Here is a 14,087-nt window from a genome sequence, read left to right as displayed (position 1 = left end):
GTCAAAATACCATCAATTTTTTTCAAAGAAATGGAACAAATGATCCTAAAATTTATATGGAACCAGAAAAGACCCCGAATAGCCAAAGGAATGTTGAAAAAGAAAACCAAAGTTGGTGGCCTCACAATTCCAGACTTCAAGCTCTATTACAAAGCTGTCATCATCAAGACAATATGGTACTTGCACAAAAACAGACACATAGATCAATGGAACAGAACAGAGAGCCCAGAAATGGACCCTCAACTCTATGGTCAACTAATCTTCAACAAAGCAGGAAAGAATGTCCAATGGAAAAAAGATAGTCTTTTTAAAAAATGGTGTTGGGAAAATTGGATAGCCCCATGCAGAAGAATGAACCTGGACCATTTCCTTATACCACCTACAAAAATAGACCCCAAATGGATGAAAGACCTCAATGTGAGAAATGAATCCATCAAAATCCTTGAGGAAAACACAGGCAGCAAACTCTTCAACCTCAGCCGCAGCAACTTTTTCCTAGAAACATCACAAAGGCAAGGGAAGCAAGGGCAAAAATGAACTATTGGGACTTCATCAAGATCAAAAGCTTTTGCACAGCAAAGGAAACAGTTAAGAAAATCAAAAGACAACTGACAGAATGGGAGAAGATATTTGCAAATGACATATCAGATAAAGGGCTAGTATCCATAATCTATAAAGAACTCATCAAACTCAACACCCAAAGAACAAATAACCCTATCAAGAAATGGGCAGAAGACATGAACAGACATTTCTACAAAGAAGAATGGCCAACAGACACATGAAAAAGTGCTTCACATTTCTTGGCATCAGGGAAATACAAATCAAAACCACAATGAGATACCACCTCACACCAGTCAGGATGGCTAAAATTAACAAGTCAGGAAATTGAGAGATGTTGGCAAGGATGCGGAGAAAGGGGAACCCTCTCACACTGTTGGTGGGAATGCAACCTGGCACAGACACTCTGGAAAACAGCATGGAGGTTCCTCAAAAAGTTGAAAATAGAGCTACCCTATGACCCAGCAATTGCACAACTGGGTATTTACCTTAAAGATACAAATGTGATCCGAAGGGGCATGTGCATCCGAATGTTTATAACAGCAATGTCCACAATAGACAAACTATGGAAAGAACCTAGATGTCCGTCAACAGATGAATGGATAAAGAAGATATATATATATATCTATATATATATATCTATATATATATATATATAGATATATATATATAGATATATATATATGATGGAATAGTATGCAGTCATCAAATCCCCTGAAATCTTTCCATTTGCAATGACATGGATGGAACTAGAGGGTATTATGCTGAGCAAAATAAGTCAATCACGGAAAGACAATTAACATATGATCTCTCTGATATGAGGAATTCAAGAGGCAGGGTGGGGAGTTTTGGGGGGTAGGGAAGGAAAAATGAAACAAGATGGAATCGGGAGGGAGACAAATCATAAGTGACTCTTAATCTCACGAAACAAACTGAGGGTTGCTGGGGTGAGGAGGTAGGGATAGGATGGCTGGGTGATGGACATTGGGAGGGTCTGTGCTATGGTGAGTGCTGTGAATTGTGTAAGTGGGATGATTCACAGACTGGTATCCCTGGGGCAAATAATACATTATATGTTAATTTTTTAAAAAACCCACCCCCAAAAGTCAATGTAACACAATGTAATCACTCTATTTTGTGATTTACAACAAGGTCACTCTCTTAGGTCCACCAAACACATATCATTTGTTTTGTGGGCACTCTGTACACTGTAAGAAAAAAGTCTCAGGCAGGCTTTCAAAACTGGTCTCTTAATTTCAAAATTGGGGTTTTTTTTTCCCTTTCTGAATTTCATTTGACTCATCTAATGTATTATCTACACGGCTTCTCCTTTCTCACTTTTGTTGAAACAGCTTGAGTCACTATTTGGCTTAAAATTAACAAAAGAGACGCTGTCTGCTGACATCTATCAATTGAGTCATTGATGTTTTCATAGCCAGAATTTCTGAAATAGAAATGCAGCCTCAGCAACCTGAGTCAGAGATCTGTTCATAGCTCCATTTTCTTACAGAAACAGAAGGACATTTGAGGGGTTTTCCCCTAGCATTACACAAATATTTTTAAAGCATATACTATGTAAGACACGCTAGACTGAAATACAGGGTTGAGTGAGACGTCATACCCAATGCTGAGGGGTTGGGTGTCTACTCAAAAAACTGAAACACATCCATTTTATCGAACAGGTATTGTGTTAGGGCAATGAATGCTAATGAGAAACAGGTTCTGCTCCTTTGAGAAGCACAGTTGGAGGAGGAGGGAAGTAACCTAAATTTACAGGACAGTGTAGGAAATGTGAAAATGGAATCAGGCATCAAGGTGATCTGGGAGTGCAATGAGGATGGGGGTGGGGAGGGAGAGAGGTCAGTTGGAGGGCTGCTTAAGCTAAATCTTAAAGGATGAGATGGGAATGAGAAGTTGACCAGATAGAGTGATCAGGAATTAACCAGGTTTTTAAATAGGAGAGAAGTAATTCAGAAAGTACAAACAGCACAGAAATGAGTCTTGAATGAAATAGCCAGGTATCTGGAAGACAGAGTTCTGATAAAAGCCACTGAAAAGGTCTACTAGACCTGGAGCTTGCTGATGATGAACTTTAAAGGATCTCCAGAGATCCAGGGGACTCTAGACCCCACTGATCACAGCAGCAAGTTCAATAACACGCCCCCATGTATTTCCCCTCCTTCCCTGTCTCACTCTCCCACTCTCTCTTGAAATCACTTCCCTAATAAATTACTTACAAACAAATCATGGTTTCAAGCTCTGCTTTCTGGGAAGACAACCCAAGACAAAATGATTCCTATTTAAACTGTAGTGTGAGCAAGTCTTAAGGTCAATACCAAATTTTACAAATACCTTAATACTCCCCATAATATTTCACTGGTAGGTAAGTCTTAGTCACATGCAGAGTAAAGACTATGGAATTCTGCATTATTTACTGACTAAAAAACAGACTTGTATTTTGGAATTAGTTCTCAACCCACAAGCTGAGGACGTGAAAAATCTGTTCATTACACAGAGCTATCTGTTGTGGTGGGAATTTGTCCCAGTGGAATTTGAGCTATTATAAGCCTACATACATGAAGCATAAGAAACATTCATTGAAATGCCTGTTTTAAGGAGGGAAAAATTATTTTTCTGAATAGTAGGAAAATAAAGATTCTTCTTAGGAACCAATTTTTGTTCATTTGAAACTATCAGTAGCCAAAAATAATCTGTGAGGCAAAGGGGATTCCCCAGAAGGGGAACAAAACAAAAGCTTTGTCAAGGGAAATGTTGGGTGTGTTAGTGTGTGGAAATGATCCAGGAACTTTTTTTATTAGCAGAATTGGTTTCAGTCATTCAGTAATGAGTGCTCTGTACGAACAGGATACCTTGCTAAGTACAGGAAAGAAACAAAACAGGCATCTTCTTCTTTCCACTGAGCATATATTTCTAGTGGGGACATAGACAATAAGTAAAAAAATACAAACCGTAACTAAAAATCATGGTTGGTGGTAGGAAGTAGTTTAAGGAGAGAGAATATGGGAAAAGAACAAATTTAGATTAAGGTCAGGAAAGCTCTCAGTGAGCGAAATGATGCTGAATCCTCAAAAGTGAGTAGGAAGGAGTTATTTAAATGAAAAGTAGGAGGACAAGGGGTCCAAAGAGAAGAACACTCCTGTGCTGATTTCACCAGGGGGGAAAAAGACCTCATTTGATTCATGGAAGATTTTTAAAAAATTAGTGAGTCAGAACATAGTCAAGAGGGGTACAAGAGAAAGCTGTAGGAGTGGGTGGAGACTAGATATGCAGCTCTTTGATGGTTGTATTAAAATGTTTGAAATTTATAATAAATGCAGAGAGGCTCAAGGAAACCATCTTGTGTAAAGTTAAGCCAAATGCAAAAAAAAAAAAAAAAAAAGCATCACTCACCTTCCTGGCAAAGAGGGGATCATGTCATCTCTTCCTAAATGACAGCTTCCAGGGACTTTATTATTAAAACATCCAGTTTTGATGCTGGATATATTAAAAGGAAACTATGCCTCCCCAGATTTCACCCCATGTGATTTACCTTGATTTCATGGAACAGAGTTGTAAGACGGATCTGGGACAAACCACATCTGAACTGCAAGTGAGAACCCTCACAGGGAGTTTGTGGGTTGAGAACTAATCCCAAAATATAAGTTTGTTCTTTAGTCAGTAAATAATGAGCAAGCCCAGAGTCCTTACTCTGCAGGTGACTAAGCCTTGTGAACTATTATGGGAAGAATTAAAGTATTTCTAAAATTTGGTATTCACCTTGAGACTTACTCACCCTATAGTTAAAATAGGAATCACTTTGTCTTGGGTTGTGTTCCCAGAAAGCAGACCTTGAAACCATGACTTGTGTGTAAGTAATTTATTAGGGAAGTGATTTCAAGAGAGAGTGGGAGAGTGGGATGGGGTAGGAGGGAAACCCAGTGTGTTTAGCTTCTAGGGCTCAGGTGGGGATAGATGGAGTCAGGGGAAGAGAGACAGGAGGGTCTCTCAACCAGACACTAAGCTGTATGTGTTACCTCAAGTTTTTGCATCATCTTCACAACCACCTTATGAGCTAAGTGCACTCACCTCCACTTTACAGATGAAGGAAAGGCAAGTCAGATCAGGTCCCTGACTCTAAGGACACAGCTAGGAAGGCACGCTTGGCCACCAGAGGGAGAAAAACCAGTTCCCTTTCACGCAGAACTTTGCCTTGTCCTCATAACGCCCTCCAAATGTCTGCCTGTGGCCAGCCATCCATATCTGTTGATTACTCGATGAAGTGACCAGTGACGAGATTCTGGCCATTCTGCTGTCTTCAAATCGGGTCATTGGTGTCAAATAAACAATGAGCTCATTAAGAACCACTTGTGAAACAATTAGGCCGTAGGACTTTCGCTTGGCAGGCGTGAAAGCTGGGAGAGGGGATTTGGCTGCAGACTCTTGCAAGGGCCCCCAGGTCACCCAGGGCCACGGCAGCCGCGTCTGCACACTGAAGGCAAGTCCCGCTGGGCACGCGCGCGCAGACCTTGAGAAAACGAAGTTCCCACCCCCGCCCCCCAGCCCCAGCAAACCGGCTCCACAGCCTGGTTTCTTTCCGTTTGCCTTTGAAGAACACAGCCAATAAACCGCCGCTAGGGGTCCTCCAAGTAAAAATAATATGAGAAAAAGTACTTGCGCACTCTCCCTCCCTCTCCCCCCTATTCCGCCCGAGTTAACAACACGCTTTGAGAACTAACTTAAGTTGGGCGGGCTCTTACTCCCGGGCTCTTAGGGACAAGCCCTACTGAGTAGTAAAACAGCAACACCCGACCTCTGTGAATCAAAGGGTGTTCTGTCAAGCAAGGGGCACCGAAGCTGCTCGTTTTCATTTTCCGTTAGGATTTGTCTCATTCGGCTTCAGGAAGACAGACCAGGGAGGCCTGGGACGGGCGAACTGCTGTCGCCCGAACTGCCTGGCTCTCCGCAGGGCAGGGCGCCGCGGGGGACAGAACCCCTGGGGGACCCTGAGCTCCGGCACTCTCCGAGCTGCTGCGCAATCTCCAACGCACAGAACTGTGCTCTGGCGGGTTTCTAATGTCGAAACATCTTAACATTTAAATGAGGTGAATTGCAACAATTGCTTTTCCCTGAACAGAGCAGGTGCGATCGTCTCTGTTTTCTCTCGTTATTTCATGGGCATATAATAGAAAAGCACCATTTGGCCAAGTACGTCCCCCGTCCCCCGTTGGCAAAGTTACAAACACGGACTTCTCCCCCTTGCTCTCTGCAGGCTCCGCGTCCCCTCCTTGCCTGCCCGCGGGTCCTCTTCTCCTTCCCAGCGTGTTTTGCCATCCCCACTTCTGTCTTTCCTCTTCCACTTTCTCTCTCTTTTGAACATTTTTACGCGCACACACTGCTTATCAGCTTCTACACGCCCAACTTGAATACGTGCTTGCCCTGGCTTTACAGTCAGGAAAGGGGGGGGGGCACGAAAAAGTACAGAAGAGGAAGGGAGGAAAAACAAGATTTATAAAACAGATGTCTTGATCTGCACCTGCCCAAAACTTAGATGGAAATTAGGCCACCAGGAGGTGAGCGGGGGAGGGGGGAGCGATGCAAGCCTAGTGGCCGCTTCCCTTCAATTTCCCTGCCCCCAATGCCGGACTCCTATATCATGTTGTAGGAATTTCTAATCTTACCATAGCCCATGACTCATACCGACTGACTGGCTCGCTAGGCTTCTGCAAAACACCTGCGAAGATAAACCTGACCCAGAAAACAATCTCTCGCTCCAGGTTAGCCTTTCAAGGTAGGTAGGGGAATTTTCAGCCCTCATTTCCATTTTGTTCACCTGATTCACAGACCTTAATCTTGATTTCAGACATAGTTATGTCTGAGAGTCAAAAACGATTCCCAAATGAAGTGATGAACCACTGTGGACTGGGCTTGCTTCCGCCTGGGGAGGGAAACTGAAATGAGCCAAAGATGACCTTATTTAGGTCCAGAAAGTACCAACGTCTCTGTGGAAGGGCACCCTGTCTGCTTGCAGAAGCTTCTCTCTGGCTCTTCAAAACATCCCTCCTCTGAAGTGCCTTAGTGTCCCGCCTTGCCTTTCAGGGACACATTGTCTTTATCTCCTTAAGCCTAACTAAGAGGGTCTGTAGCTAAATGCTCTCTGAGTGCAAGCTGTAAGGTAAAGGAAAAATGGGGTCCACAGAGCCTAATTCAAAATTTAAATGTGAACTCAACCCAAAGAAACAGCCCTATACTGGCTCACCTCTTCTCTTTGTATGAGAATCAGAAGGGAAAAGGATTTAAGAAAATACTTTCAGGAAACACACAGTGGGGTCCTGAATTTAGAAACTCTAGCCATAGAAGTAAGTCATAATCACCAATAAATCGCAGGTCTGTATGACCCAGTAACTGTTTGTTCAGCTCTTGTTTCTAAGATAGTATTTATCAAGTGCTTCAAACACTCCTGGCCCTGTTAGGGGCTCTACAAACATTAGTTAATTTAATACTTTCAACAACACTAAAAGGGGTATATTGTTTTTTAATGGCGGTATAATGGACAAATAATATTGGGTAAGTTAAGGTATATGATGTGTTAATTTGACACAATTATAGATTGCAGTGGGATCACCACTATATATCATTATATGCTTAACAGATAGAAAAACTGTTGCTCAGAGAGGTCTGAAACTTTTTTAAAAGTCAACAGCAATTTCCTCTGACATAATTTGACCAAGGCCCTGAGCATGCCTGAGAGCCCAAGGGACCTGGGTTTCAGGAAAAACTGAACTAGAATTTAAGATGGAAAAATAGATCGTTCTTTAATTTTTGGACCTTCAAGAATGAAAATGCCTGATGTTTCTCATTATACAAAAGAGGGAAACATAACGTTCTGATCATCACCTGCTTTTGTCTTTCTCTCCTTTAGAAGATTACCCATATTCTTTCCCAGTAGATGCCATTCCTCATTCAAAATAGCCATGGGTACAGAGCTAGCTGGCAAAGGCTCAGAATTTGAACCCAAGTCAGAGGCTGGACTCTTATTCATTTGCCTGGCTGACCAGTCACTGTTGGCACTCCTCGTGCCCCTGCCATGGAGACTGAGTTTGAAGGGTAGAGGAACCATAACTTTTAGAAATCTGAGTGTTCTTCTGTGAATGAAGGGGAACGACAGTGAAATGCCAGCGGGATGGAGGAAAATTCACTGCTCCAGTCAACCTGCATTAGAAACGAGCTTGTCTGTAGTCCTATAGTCTAGCCCTGAAACATTTCCAGAAGCCTTTTACTTCAGTGCTCCTCGGTGTGGTCCAAGAACTTCTGAGTGAAATAAGAACAAAAATTGAGAGTGTGTTGAAACCTTTGGTAGTACCACAGCTTCTAAGCAAAAGATTCCAGATGTCCAAAACTATCTGTCTGCCCTGGATTGGAAATAAAAACAAATAAAGGGGCACCTGGGTGGCTCAGTGGTTTAAACCTCTGCCTAGGGCTTGGGTCATGATCCCAGGGTCCTGGGATCGAGTCCTGCATGGATCTCTCTGCTCAGCAGGGAGCCTACTTCCCTCCCCTCTCTCTGCCTGCTTCTCTGCTTACTTGTGATCTCTGCCTGGCAAATAAATAAATAAAATCTTAAAAAAAAAAAAAAAGAGCCATTTCCAGCCTGCCCTATAACAAAGAAAGAACTGGTGGGGCATTTCTTCAACAATAGCTGTAGAAACCAGCTCCAGGAATTGCCCGGATGAAGAGGATTGACCCAGTCTTCTTGGAGATAGAGAGGCTGTGGAAACAATCCTCACTGCTCTCCATCAGTGTGTAGCAAACCCTGACTAGAGGGGTGAGCAAATGTCATTTATAAACTCGGCTGCCTCAGTCCTTTGTTCAGTAAAAATATCTCCCCAATGAATAATAAAATTTTAAGTTTCCCATCAGGAAAGTCAGGGGTGAGAGGTTTAATTCAGACCTCTGGGAAGCCCTGAACATGAAAGCAAATGTATTGAAATTATATTATATTATTCAAATATATTGAATTAAATGTGTGTCTAGATTAAGAACATCCTAGGATCTTGTCAAAATGAAACACAAATCTTTTCTGGAACTTTGGACATCTTCATCCAAGTTTCTACAGTATTCTGAAACAAATACAAGGAATAAGATGTTATCAAAAGCGAGCAAAAATGTGTGAGAAAAATAAACAGTACTTCCAGAAATGAAAAGGCAATTGCCAAAATTAAAAACTCACTAGATTATTTAAATAGCAGGTAAGAATGAGCCAGAGAAAGAACCAGAAAACTAGAAGCTAGGCCTGAGTAAATTATGCTTAATACTAAATTATGCTTAATACTTCACAGAGAGATAAAGCTGGAAAAGATATAGTAAGAGATGTGGAGGAGCAAATGAAAAAGGGCTAATAGTTGGCCAATTAGAGTTCCAGAAAGAAAAAATAGAGAAAATCAGATAGTGTTAGTTATGTATAACCATGTGAAAAATTACCCCAAACTTAACTTTTAAAAAGCCAACAGTTGCTTCTCATGACTTCAGAAAGAGGTTTCGGTTTCAGTTTCAGAAGGAAGTTTCAGTTTCAGTGTCAGGAATCCCAAAGCTGCTATTACCTGAGTTGCTCTGGCTCAGGGTCTCACAGGAGGCTGCAGTCCTGCTGTCAGCCAATGCCACAGTTACCTAGAGTTTCACTAGTTTAATTAGCCAGGATGATATAAAAGCTCTAAACTTGTATGTAGCTATCAACAAGGCCTCATAACATGTAAAGCCAAAAAATTAATAAAATTGCCAGGAAAAGTTGACAAATCCACCATCAGTGGGGAAAATTTTAAAATACCTTCTATATGATGAATAGATAAAGTAAACCAATATAATCATGGGAATAAAGAATATTATGTAATGGGCACAAATTAAGCCCTATATGATCAGAGAATACATATTCTTTTTAAGCATGCATGGAACATTGATGAAAACAGACCACATATCAGACCATAAAAAAATGCTCAGTAAATTTCAGTCAGTATCATTCAAACCATGCTCTATTTCTTCAATGCAATTATATTTGGAATCAGTAAAAACAACTATTATAAGAAAACAGATTTGGAAAAAATCATAAACACACTTTATTAAACAGCTAGAAAATCTAAGAAAAAATCATAATGAAAATCAGAATAAAGCTTAGACCGCAACTTTTATAAGGACAAGAGCCACATGTGTTTCTTTAATAACTTTACATTCTGAGTGTAGCAGGGACCTCATCAGTAATTGCCAAATAAATATCTGAATGGATTTGAATTATGAAAGTTAAAAAAGTATTGGCATGTTTTTACATTCTTGTAATTGCTTGCATTTTTCTGAGGTAGTTAAAAAAAAAAGTTTCTAGATGTTGTTATATTGCAAGGTGTCCCTAGCTGAGTTGTTTAAAAAGTCCACTTATAGGCAGATTAGTTAGGTAATTTTTTCTTCTCTATTTTTACTGAGATGTAATTAACAAGTAAAAATTATATATCTGTAGGGAGTACAACTTGACGTTTTAATATACATACATGCTGTGAAATGATCACCACAATCAAGTAGTTAAAACATTAATCACCGGGGCACCTGTGTGGCTCAGATGGTTAGGTGTCTGCCTTTGGCTCAGCACATTATCTCCAGGTCCTGAGATGAAGCCCCACATCAGGCTCCCTGCTCAGCTAGGAGTCTGCTTCTCCCTCTCCCTTTGCTTCTCCCCCTGCTTGTACTCTCCCTGACTCTCTCTCTAAAAAGAATAAATAAATAAAATATTCATCACACCATACATACCTTTTTTAAATTTGTGTTAAGAACACTTATGGGGGCACCTGAGTGGCTCGGTGGGTTAAAGACTCTGCCTTCAGCTCAGGTCATGATCCCAGGGTTCTGGGATTGAGCCCCGCATCGGGCTCTCTGCTCAGTGGGGAGCCTTCTTCCTCCTCTCTCTGTCTCTGCCTGCCTCTTTGCCTACTTGTCTGTCAAATAAATAAATAAAAAGCTTAAAAAAAAAAGAACACTTATGATCTACCCCCCATAGCAAATCATAGGTATGAAAGTATACAATGAGGTATTGTTAACTATAGTCACCATGCTGTACATTACATCTCCAGAACTTATTCATCTTGCATAACTGAAACTTTGTACTATTTCACCAAATTCTTTCCCTTTTCCCTATCCTCCACTCCCTCAATTTCCTGGCAACCGCCATTCTACTCAGTGTTTCTATGAGTTCATAGAAATAAAGTATTTTATTTTACTTTTTAAAGATTTTATTCATTTATTTGACAGAGAGAGAGATAGCACAAGCAGGCAGAGGGAGTAGCAGACTCCCTGCTGAGCAGAGAGCCCGCCATGGGTCTTGATTCCAGGGTCCTGGGATCATGACCTGAGCTGAAGGTAGATGCTTAACCCACTGAACCACCCAGGTGCCCTGAGTTTAACTATTCTAGATTCTACATAGAAGTGAGATCATACAATATTTGTGTTTCTGTAGTTGGCCTATTTCACTTAGCATAATGTTCTCCAGATATATCCATACTATCACAAATGGCAGGATTTCCTTCTTTGTAAAGGCTGAATAATTTCCTATTGTATAATGCATGTAATTTTTGTAATTACCATAACAGGTTGAAGCAACTCTTCTCACGAAATCTGTTTTTAAAAAAAGAAAAATAAATGCAGTTATAAAAATAAAGGAAAAAATAAGAAACAATCTATTTCTACCTGGATACAACTATACACATAAAAATGCTTTTGTCTCAGAAAGTGAATCATATACCATAGCAAGTCAAATAGCATGGAAATATTATATTCCATCAAATCTCCACTCTCTAGACAAATGACGACCAGAGAGAATAACCATCTTTCCCAGGGTCCTTTCAGGAAAGGACCCATCTCCTGACTCCTCTAATTTGTAACTGTGCCATGTTTACATAATGTGTCTTCCACATGATTCCTGCTTTCACACATCACGACCTCCTCCTCCACCTACCTTTCCCCAAGTGATCCCTGAAGAACCTGGCCTAAGAGTGTAGATAATATTTACAGTCATTTTCAGGAGTTTCTTGTTATGTATGCCTAATTAAATTACTACAAAATTAGGTATAGTCCTCAGTCTTAAGTCCTAAGAAATTCTCAGCTAAATACTTCTATAAATTGTATTTTATCAAAAAATTATATTGCCCCGTGTTTATCTTCATAAATTCTATCATTTTTATCAGCTCCTGAGGAAACATTGGCACAAATATTTCTGAACCAATTACCTATGTGGTCAAGAGAGGAAATGGGACACCAATACTGAGTAATGAGAATTTATTCTAACTGAAGATGTCTGAAATTAGCCAAAATGTGTTTTTTCCTTTGTGCTGTGTAATCCAAGTTTAAATTTTTTTAAGGGACAACAGGGATATCACTCGCAAAACAGAAAGGCTTATCTTTTGCAGTCTAAAGTATTCCAGTAAGTCATAAATCAACTGGTCATTTCTCCATTTAATGATTTACCACCTTATCAAAAGCATCTCCTTGTTAGCTTTTTATGAGGCTTATCATCTAGAGCCAGCCTCCAAAATTAGAGGCTAATAAATTATTAGCTACATGTCTAGATGTGCCACAGCTGACAGAGGAGTAATAAAAGATCCCTCCCTTCTTACTATTCAGCTGGGTAATTAGTCTGTATTCACAGGCACAGTGTTGTAAAGATCTGGAAACCATTCTGTTATTGTGTTCAGTATAGGCAGCTGCGGGGAAAGCCTGGAGAAAGCGTTTTAGAGAAAGAAGCTCAGTAACATTGACTATTTCTACTGGTCACATTTGGACATCTCAAACCTCTACCTCCCTCTGCCATCTGTCTGTGATAGAGGCAAATACTGATATTTTGATTTATAATTATGAAAAGTACACTGTCAGATTTCACTCATCTTGATTTGGCTTTTGGAAGTCCACATAATGCCAGCAAAAAGGCCACTTTTTTAAAAGCAAATCCTGGGGTGCCTGGGTGACTCAGTCAGTTACGCGTCTGCCTTTGGCTCAGGTCATGATCCCAGGGTCCTAGGATCGAGCCTGCTTCTCCCTCCCTCTGCCTGCAGCTCCCCTTGCTTGTATGTGCACTCAATCTTTCTGTCCAATAAATAAATGAAAATCTTTTATTTCCTGGTAAATTTGCAAGCAAATTATCTAAATATATCTTAAGGGGGTAAAGATCTTTTTTTTCTTTTTCCTTTCCTTTTTTTTTTTTTTTTTTTTTGTCAGAGAGAGAGAAAGAGCGAGCAGAAACAGGGAGCAGTAAGCAGAGGGAGAAGGAGAAGCAGCTCCCCGCTGAGCAAGGAACCCAGTGAGGGACTCAATTCCAGGATCCCGGAATCATGACCTGAGCTGCAGTCAGATGTTTGAAGACTGAGCCAAGAGGGTGAAGATCTTTTATATTCCATTAGATAGTGAAAGTTTTCATGCACTTCAGAGGTATCCTTTCTAGCCCAATCTGGATATGTAATTATGTCTTGCCTTGGAAGATAACAGACAGACTAGATAGATAGGTAGATGGATGGATGGATGAAAGGAAGGAAAAAAAGAAGGAAGAAAGCAGTGGGGGGAGAAGGAATTGAAGGAAGGAAAGAAGAATATATAGGTCACTAGGGACCTAGAGCCTATCATCCAGGTTTGTAGTTCTAGAAATGTAGTATGCTTGATTTTCTCAGGATCGATGAGCCTCTTGGAAGCGGACTCAGTCCAACAATCCCACGTAAGAATATTTATGTTTATATTCACAGTAATTTTAAAATTTCCCTAGAAGAAATCTCCCTGACCAAGATCTAAGACCCACTGCCTGCTTTCCTCTGGAAAGATGTATTCAGCAGAAAAGTTTGGTCAGTGGAGAAAGAATCTGAACCCGAAGAGTTGATAGGCTCTCGCAGACATCACTTGAAGGCATAGAAAAAAACAGAACTGAACAGCTAAAGTAAGGGAGCTGATGGCTGAGGCAAAGGGATACACATAGCCGTGCGTTCCAGAAGTCACCACATCCAAGATTCCGTCCAGAGATCTGAAGGGGCAGGACCTCAGTGCTGATGGTAGTCACAGAAGACCCGTCAAAGAGGGAATAACGCTTGTTAACAATAACTTTATTGTTAATAACAATAAAGGAATGTATACGTCAACATTTTCCACAAAATGTTTCCTGCTTCTCACTTTCCCCCCACTCTATTGTTACTAGACATGCTCATTGCTTTAGCCAAAATAAATAAATAAATAAATTGGAGTGCAACGTGTCATTTCCAGGTTGAAGATCCAAGAGGCAGGGTCTGATTTGCCACATGCCCTGCTATGGTTAGTATGGAAGCAGAGACGACCCCATGGAACAAAGCCCTATGTCAACCTTTGCTGGGCATGTGTATGAGAAAGAAAGAAAGAGACACTGGGGTTGTTTGTTCGGAAATATAACCCAACCTATCCTTCCTGTTGTGGTATATAGCCTGGAATTAAAAATTATTCTAAATTAAGGCACCACCTTCTTGGAGTTGAGGTACAATGACAATCTA

This window comes from Lontra canadensis, unplaced genomic scaffold, assembly GCF_010015895.1.
Source record: "Lontra canadensis isolate GAN:19392208 unplaced genomic scaffold, GSC_riverotter_1.0 scaffold19, whole genome shotgun sequence".
NCBI lineage: Eukaryota > Metazoa > Chordata > Mammalia > Carnivora > Mustelidae > Lontra > Lontra canadensis.
Note: the sequence above shows the minus strand (reverse complement) of the source record.